Source organism: Panthera leo, chromosome B2 (genome assembly GCF_018350215.1).
Source record: "Panthera leo isolate Ple1 chromosome B2, P.leo_Ple1_pat1.1, whole genome shotgun sequence".
In the NCBI taxonomy this organism is placed as follows: Eukaryota; Metazoa; Chordata; class Mammalia; order Carnivora; family Felidae; genus Panthera; species Panthera leo.
The window spans coordinates 34,116,421-34,125,415 of record NC_056683.1 but is presented as its reverse complement, the minus strand read 5'-3'; the positions used below and the strand labels follow the sequence as shown (position 1 = coordinate 34,125,415).

General features: G+C 52.8%; 1 long non-coding RNA gene across 2 annotated transcripts; it reads left to right on the top strand.

The window, feature by feature from the left end:
- Positions 1-875: 875 nt before the first annotated feature.
- Positions 876-7,163, top strand: LOC122219820. 2 transcript variants are annotated; one of them, XR_006202561.1, is made up of 3 exons: positions 876-964; positions 5,661-5,727; positions 6,114-7,163. It is a non-coding gene; the product is annotated as an uncharacterized LOC122219820 (long non-coding RNA). The 2 variants fall into 2 exon arrangements; XR_006202562.1 differs by having other exon boundaries at positions 5,661-5,792.
- The last annotated feature ends 1,832 nt before the right edge of the window (positions 7,164-8,995 follow it).

The window sequence follows — 8,995 nt, the reverse complement described above, 5'->3', positions numbered from 1 at the left end:
TGGAGGGGGGCCGATTCAAGCGATCCCCCCCACCCCCACCCCACCCCCGCCACGAGGAGCCTCCTCCTCCTCGTGTCCCGGACCCTCTTCCCCGTCCGCTCTTCGCACCAGCCTGGAGACTCCAGGGATTCCCAAGGGCTGGCAAACCAAGCCCAGCCCTTTGGGAGAGCTTGGGAAACCCCTGGCAGGACGCCGGCAGTACGAAGAGCCCGGGAGCAGACGGCAGGGTGGAGAAGACGACCCCGAACTGGAACGTGACCCCTCCCTTTGTTCCAGCCCCAAACCCGGATTTATTCAGAGCCACGTTTTCTCTTTACCCATCCATCTACAGAAAGACGTCATTGAGTGCAGTTCCTGAAGGTTCCACCGTCTCCAAACCAAGGAGGGGACAAAGGGCTGACATACTGAGCATACCATATGGAAGGCTCTGTTGGGTCGTGCTAACGATGTCAGTAGAAAGTTGAAGACACAATTCCTAAAGTCCTTTTCGTCTCCCACCTTCCAACCTCCGCAGTGTGCTGTGCCATTTCTGCTGCCAGCGGTGCCCATGCTCCGAGGCTACCCATCTCTTCAGCTCCAGCTCAGAAAGCCCGCTTGAAACAGCGCCAGTCAAATCTGATTCCTCTCCCCTCCCAATGCCCGGCACATTCAGTCTGTACCTTTCTCACGGCACAGCGTGTGGCCTGTCTCGTATTCTAGTGATCTGTTTACTAATCCTGTTCTTCTAACCAGATTAAAAAGTCCTTGAGGCGGAAACAAAGTCTGCCTCTTTGAGCCCCCTCCCCCCCCCCGCCCCCCCCATCACTTGAGCTCATCCCCCACAGGCCAAGTTTGGCACTGGAGTTGATGTTCAGTAAACGTTGGGTGTATTGAAATGATTTCCTGCCCTTGGGCAGTTTGCAGACCAGTTGAAGAGACAAACACACAGCTCGTGAGGTTAAATAATAACCCAAGCCAGCAGGTGGTGAGTACCAAATGTTAAGAGCTATAGGGACTCAGGAAGGAGGTGGTGATATGGGAGAAAGATCCCAGGAGGTTCTAGGCCTTGGGCTGTGTGTGTGGAGGAGGAGAGAGGAGGCGTGGAGGTGACTCATTCTGGTTGACATCACCACAAACCAGCCTTCATGCTAGCCACTTTACATGCATTATCTCTAATATTTAGGTGGAGGGAGGGGGGTAGGTTTAGAAGGAGTGGAGGGGATGGTGCCCAAGCCAGACCTGCCCAGAGCTTAACCAGAGCATAGAGGCAGCCTTGGATCTGGACTCCCCACCCTCAGTTCACGGGCACTGCCTGTTCCCTGGCCTGCCACGCCTGCACGCTACACCCAAGAGAGCTGCCCAGCTCTGGATGCACTCTGGTCCCACCCTGGTGAACAACTGGCTGTGTGATCTTGGGCAAGGCACTTCCTTCCCTACACCTCACCGCCATTTGTACCTCTGTTGCAGCGCTTATGGGCCGGGGAGTCTGTGAGTTAGCGTCCTGGCAGCCACGCGACACTTACCACCTCCCCTCATGTTATCTGGGCTGCTGTGGCTGCCTAAACCCCCAGCCCTCTCTCCCTCCCCCACTCGCTGCTCCCTCCCCGTCTGGAGCTGCTGAGAGGAACACTGGGTACAGAGTGTGAGCAGGGATAGTAGGTTTCCTGTGGTTGCAAAAGGAACATCGGGACTTTCCCTGCGGTGCCCAAACTGTGGGAGAAGTGGGGGAGGAGGAGGCAGGGCCAACCTCGAAGGAACCTCTGCTCCCTTCCCTCCCCTCCACGCTGCTCCCAGCTCTCCAAAAGGCTGGTACAGTTTGTTACGCTGGGGCCGGAATGTACCGTGTGTTTCATATGGCCTCTGTCCAGTCCTACACTGGCCGCTTTATATTTATACTTTCTTCTTCAGCTGTGGCATCCTGCTGTCAGTCAGTCACCCCTGCTCTCATCTGCCCACCTCCCACGTGGGGTCTGGACCCCACCAAGCATCAGTCCTTGGGTTCCAAACTCTTGTGGTGGGGGCGGGGGTGCAGAGAGGACCCTGGAGGAGAAAAGCTGGACTCCAAAAGGGTAAAACCCCCAGTCCCCTTTCTCTCTCCCATCACCCAGCCCTGCAACTGCCTCCAAGGTCATGGACTCCGATTTAGGTCTGAAGGTTCTCTGGGCCTTTGAGGTCCATCCTCTGTTCCTTGCCACTCTTGTTTTCCCGAGCACTTCAGCAATATTCTTAAGCCCAGCTGGACAAGTGAGCTGAAGGCTCTATTTAAGTTGCCTCCCCCAAAGCTTGGCAGACCTGTTAATCTGTGATCCTCCCCCATCAGTAGCAGAGAACACGGCAGAGGTGGGCCTGGGGTGGGGGTGGGGGTGGAAAAGGACCCTCCCCACCCTCCAGGAATCACACATTCCTAATAGAAGCTGTGAAATGGAATTTGACACTTGGTGACTTAGTGATTTTCTGAGTCATGACCAGTTTAACCTCCTCAAAGTGGCTTCAACATTCAGAGACTGACCTGGCCTTCTTCCCCTAGGAATTTGTGATATTATTATTCACAATAATAGGAAACTGAGGTTCAGAGAAGTGACAGAGCTGGGATTCATATTTGTCTGACATCAATGCCAGCATTTCGTCTCCTTCTCCTCCTCCTCCTCCTCCCCCCCCTCCTCCTTCTTTTTCTTTGCCTCCTACTCCTCCCCCCTCCTCCTTTTTCTTTCTTCTTCCCTTTCCTCTTCCTCTTCCTCTCCTTCTCCTCCTCTTCCTCCTCCTGCTCCTCCTCCTAGAGAGAGAGCGCGCACAAGTGAACGGGGGAGAGGGGCAGAAGGAGAGAGAATCTCAAGCAGGCTCCACACTCAGTGCAGAGCCCAGCAGAGAGCTCCATCCCACGCCCCCAGGACCATGACCTGAGCAGAAATCAAAAGTCAGACGCTCAACTGACTGAGCCAGCCAGGTGCCGCCAATGCCAGCATTTCTAAATGGTCTGCTAGGCTGCTTAGACCATGCACCTAAATTGTAAGTCCTCCATTGCTCAAGCCTCAGTTTCAGTCCCTTCTTTCTCAAGTGATTCCAAAGACTCTGCCTCCTGGGAGTCCGTGTGTGCCTTGAGGTATAACTGTTTTCGGCCCATTTGACAGGCTGGAAGTGTAGGGGCCCTGGAGGAGGCTGAATGGCAGAGTTGGATGGTCAGGCTTGCTGGCTGGGGGCATCCTCCGTTGTTCCTCTGCCAACTGGCACGCCTGCTGCCACTTACCACCCCCTCACCTGGGAATAAACTTTGCCTTGTTGTATTGATCTGGCATGGGATTCAAAAACCAGAGCCTGAGTCTCTGAACTCAGGTCTGTCTGTGGCACCCAGCGACATGGCGGCATGGTCTCTGTTAGGACCCATTTATGGCAGCACTTTGGGAGAAATCACCACCGTCATGTCAATCCCTGGGGTTTGTGTCAGGCCACGTACGTTTCACCTACATGTCCCAACTCGGCGTGATCTTAACGTTCCTCTACCGTGAAGAGAAGAGCAGTCACTTTCCCGATGGGAAACGTGAGGCAAGAGCAGCTGGGTTGTTCACCCAGAGGCAAGAAACTTGGTTTGTGACGGTGCGATCTCGGGTGCTTCGTTTCATAACACGGGGCCTCTTCCGAGCTAAGAGAGGAAGAGTTTCCCAAGACGTCCCAAAATCTCGTGACATGTGGCCTTTCACCCAGCTCTACCACCATAGGAAGGGACCACATTGTCCACGCCACCCTTATCTACCCCCAGAGGCTGAAGCAAGGGCACCAGACATCCTGTAGTGAGTCGGCCTGTCCCGGTCTCTGGCTTCCTGTCTTCTGCGGCTCTCATGGGCACATTTTGTCCCCTCTGAGCCCAGTTCTTCCTCTTTCATCCTTCTCTCTGTCTTTGCTCACTGAGAGCCCTGTTTATAAGCCTCCATCCATCTGTGTTTGCTTTTCTTTTTGCTGTTTATGTGTTCATTCTCCTGGGAAGTTTCCTAGGGTCCCAACTGACATCGACTTGTTTCCAAGGAAGCATCTTCCATTCCTACCCCCACTTGAGCTCTTCCCCTTGCCTCCAGCTCTGCCAGTGTCAGGTTGCTGAGGTTCACGTGTTCAGTGGGTACTTAATGAACACCTACTGTGTGCTCCAGGAATTGTGTTAATTCCTGGGGGCCCAAAGTCTAAAAACTGTGCTGGAGCATCTGTTAATCTCTTACTGTTTGCACCGGCACTGTGGTTTATCCTGGTGGCACAAAAGCTGGTCATTGCCCTTGAGGGATCTCTGGCCTACTCGGGAAGGTGCACAAAAATAGATCATTATAGTGCCCTGGGAAGTTGGGGACTGGGGGTGGCCAGAGGGGTCAGGGAGGGCCCCTCTGGGGAAGCCAGTCTGCGAGTCTGAAAGGAGCTAGCCAGGCAAAGTAAGGGTACAGGGCATTCCAGGTGGAAGGAATAATGTCTATAAAGGCACACTGGCATGAAGCAGCCTGTGTTCTCCGGTGGGCACTTTGAGTTGTTTGGTCTGGCCTGGACATGGAGTACAGGTTAGGGAACCCAGGGAGATGAGGCCAGAGACAGGCAGGCCCAGATGGTGCAGAACCTCATGTTCCAGCAAGAGGGTTGACCTTTATCCTGGAGCAGCCGGAAGCCCAAGCAGCCTCATGGCTCCCCGCAGCCTGGGAGCTTTGGGGCTGGGCCTGGGCCAGGCCCAAAGCCCTCTCTTGAGCCCTCATTAACCCACATTTACTGCCCTTTGGCTTAGTGAGGCCTGTGGGAGAGTCAGACACTGGAAAATAATGCTGTTTTTAAAGCACGATCATTATTCATTCATAAATGTTTAGCAAGCTCTGATGTTTGCCAGGTGCTGCTTTGAACGTTGGGAATGGGTCCTTGAACCCTACAGGGATCCTCGCTCTCAGGAAACTTACCTCCTTGGCAGTTGGAGAGGTAGGATAGGCCATAAACAAATAAACACATAAAACAAATAAATGAGAAGGATAATTTCAGATCCCCAAAACAGAGCGATGCAATTGAGGGGAATGGGGTAGTCTGGGTAGTCAGGCAAGGCTGCTCTAAGGAAAGTTAAGTTTGAGCTGAGATTAAGATGATGAGAACAAATCAGTGTGTGTGAACATCTACGGGCTGAGGGTTCAGGTATAGGAAACAGCACTTGTGGGGTGCTTGTGTGGCTCTGGCAGTTAAGCGTCCAATTCTTGAGTTTGGCTCAGGTCATGGTCTTGTGGTTTGCGGGATCAAGCCCTGTGTGGGGCTCCAGGCTGACAGCACGGAGCCTGCTTGGGATTCTCTCTCTCTGCCCTTCTGTGTCTTTCTCTTTCTCTCAAAAATAAATAAACTTAAAAAAAAAAAAAAAGGAAACAGCACAGGCAAAGGCCCTGAGGCAGTAAGGAGCATGGTGTTTTCCAGGTTTAGAAAAAAACGTTGGGTTCAAATTCATTACTCTGTAGCAATTCTATGCAAGGATTATTGTACCCATTTGGTAGAAATGGAAACTGAGGCTCAGAATGGTTACATTTCTTGGCCCAAATCATAACTGGTAGTACAAATTTTGGTTCTAAAGCCACTGTTTTGTTTCGTTTTGTTTTGTTTAAACCAAAGTATCAAGTACAGCAACCGTGTGTCCTAAATCATTTGGGAAGATCCAATTTCCAAAATTTTGTCTCGTTGTTCTCTAGATATCCATCATGGACATTCTCTGTCCCAAATCGTGACTTTGAGCCCCGTCTCTGCCACGTACTACCGGTGGGATCCTAGGACAAGCACTTCATCACCATAAGCCTCAGTTTCATCATCTGTAAACAGGCAGAGTAATAATTCTGATAATTGAGGCTTGCTGAGAGGATTAAGTGAGATAATCCATGTCAGAGTCAGTACAGTGCCTGGAACATGGCACACGTCCAATTCATTCAATTCGTGATAGTTTTGTACTGTTACCTTGGGAAACTGAGGTCACCTACAGAATGGTCCTGCTGCCACGTGAGAGGCCTCTGAAGCATGAGCCAGGCAGGGGAGCAGTGGGAGGAGAGAGAGCAGGAGAGGGCGGCCAGGGGGGCCTCTTCCCTGTACTCAGCCGCTTACTCCTTGAGCTGGGATCCCACACTGACACATCTTGTACTTCCCGTTTCCAGGGAAATTCCTCGCCACTGGACCGCACCCGCCCTTGAGGACCTCCCCATCTCTTTGGGCAGAGCAGAAGCCAGACAGAGCAGGGGACTGTGAAGTGACAATCCTCAGCCCTGTGTGTGCCAGGAGCCCCCGAGGGGCAGGCACCACACTGCAGGCGGGCAGGGGCCGCAGAGGAACGTGGTGTGGGCTGCTGGGACAGAGCTCCTCTCAGAGGAGGTGGGGACCCCGTGGAGTACGTGACTCGTGCCCTTCCAGGCTGCACGCTCCAGTTAGTAGGACAGAGACCCCTCCCCACCCATCTCCAACCTTCCCAGGCTTCCTGCTCTGCTGGGAGGCCCTGTCACCACACACACACATACTCTCTCTCTCTCTCTCTCTCTCTCTCTCACTCACACCCCCCTCCCAGGCACCCCTGAGAGGACCAGCTGCAGCTGGGAGGTGGGGGTGGGGAGAGTACTGCCAGGGTTCTCAGATCCCTAGCCTCCCTCTCCCACCCCTCCCTCGCCCCCAACTGCTGAGCTGCTTCTAGGTTTAAAGCAAAACATGAATCTGTCCTTCCTGCTGTTCAGTGGCAGCAGCCCTGCCTGGAATTATTTTTAGCATGGATGCAGGGAAGGCACAGTTCTCCTTGACTTTCACTGGGGACATCCCCCACCCCCCAGCCAAGACTTGGCGGGGGGGGGGGGGGGGGGGAGGTCAGTACGGAAACCCCCCTCCCAGAAAGGGGAAATGGGTGTGTTTTCTGTTCCTTCAGCTCACCAGAACAGGAGTTGTAGTCAAGCTTGGGGTTGTGCTGATGGGAAATTCTAGGTTCCAAAGCCCATGGGTTCCACCCCACCTTTGTCTGTGTCCCCCTAAGTCTGAGAAGCAGGAAGTGCATGATGTCTGCAGCCGAGATGCCCAATCTGTGGGTGTTGGGGTCCAAGGGGAGCCACTTGGTTACACCCAACACTGTGGACTAACGACATAGGGACACCTATGGGTGCAGGGTGTGGTGTTTACACGGGTGCTTGCTTTATAATTGATTAAACTGAGCATGTCTGTTCTATATATTTCTCTGCGTGTGTCTTTTAATTTTTTTTTATGTAGGCTCCACGCCCAGCCTGGGGCTCGAACTCACAACCCCAAGATCAAGAATCACATGCCCTACTGACTGAGCCAGCTAGGTACCCCAAGTATGTGTGTCTTTTAGATACTAGCATTACTTCATTGAGGTATAATCTACATATAGTAATAGCACAAATCTTAAATTTAGAGCTTAATGACTTTTGATAAGTGTATATACCTGTGCAACCATCACCCAGATCAAGATCTGGACCATTTTCAGTACCCCTAAATTCCCGTGTGCCCCCTCCTAGTCAATCTCTGCCCCCCGGGGGGGGCAACCTCGATCTGATTTGTACACCATAGATTAGTTTTGTGCGTGTGTGCACGCATATGCGTTTTACGAGGTTCAAAGAAATACAGCTGCTATCATAGGAGAGGGAAGTGGGCAATAAAATCTTTAATGTGAAAAGGGGGCCTCAAAAAAGGAGGTTAATCCTGAATTAACTAAGGAATCACTGGCATGGGAAACAGGAGGTTCCAGAACCAGCCCAACCTCTCAGGATTGGAACAAGAGGTCTGGGGACACTTCTCGGAGCAGAGAGGCGGTGAGTGGGGAGAGCAGGAGTGAGGGAGAGGCCTGCCAGGGCTCCTCCTGAGTCCATCCACCCCCACGTTCTGCGTGAGGTCCCTGCCCCTCCTCTGGCAGCAGTTTTCTGTGAGGCCAAGGCTGCGAGGAAGGGCGCTCTCAAGGGCATCCGCCCAGAGGCACGGAGAAGTCAGGGCCTCCGGGCAGTTAGGTTATTTATCTCTCCTGCCTTCCCTTCTAAGGTCTCTACGATTTGGGGCCTCCTTCACTCTATGTCCTGCCTGGGGAGAGGCTGAGGCTCTCAAAGTAGGGTGGTATAAGAGTCACAGAGCTTATCATTTCTTCTTTCCTTTGTTTAAAAACACGTATTTGAGGGGCTCTCAGTCGGTTGAGCTACGGCTCAGGTCATGATCTCACAGTTCGTGAGTTCGAGCCCTACGTCCGATTCCGTGCTGACAGCTTGGAGCCTGGAGCCTGTTTCGGATTCTGTGTCTCCCTCTCTTTCTGCCCTTCTCCCGTTCTCTCTCCCTCTCTCAAAAAGTAAACATTAAAAAATCTTAAAAACAAAACACTTATTTGAGCACCTACATCGTGCTATAGCTTCTTGCTGGGTGCTGGGGACAGGAGGATGACTGAGACAAATGTCATCAGCTCACAGGGGGTGAAGAGTAGCATCGCCAGGTGAGGCCAGGCCTTCTCCCCGCTTCAAATGACCTCAGAGAGGTAAAGTGACTCGTGCAGTATCACACAGTGAGCTGCTGACAGAGGGAAGCAAAGAACAGGGACCCTTGACTCGGTCCTCCCTACTGAGGATAAGCAAAATCAACAGCCTGACTCCCCAGCTTTCTTCCCTCACAGGCGTTCTGGTCCTGGAGTAGCAGAAAGAGCACTGACCTAGAAGTCAGGAGACCTCGTCCCTGCTTCTAGGTCTTAGAGGGACGTGCCCTCTCTGGGCCCCCGGTTTTCTCCCGTGTACGGAAGGAAGGCAGACTTGAGATGAGCTTCGCGTTTCCCTCAGCTCTCACTTTCTTGAGTGAGTGTACCCTGCATTTCCTCACCACAGGGCCTTTGCTCAGGTTTTTCTGCCACACGAATGCCTCTTTCCCTCCTCCTTCCTTCCTCTGACATTCTCCCAGTCACCTGGGACCTAATTCACATGCTGCCCCCACCGGATTTGGGATCTATTTTTTTTTCGGGGGGGAGGGGCAGAGAGAGAAGAAGAGAGAGAGAACCTCAAGTAGGTTCCGCGCT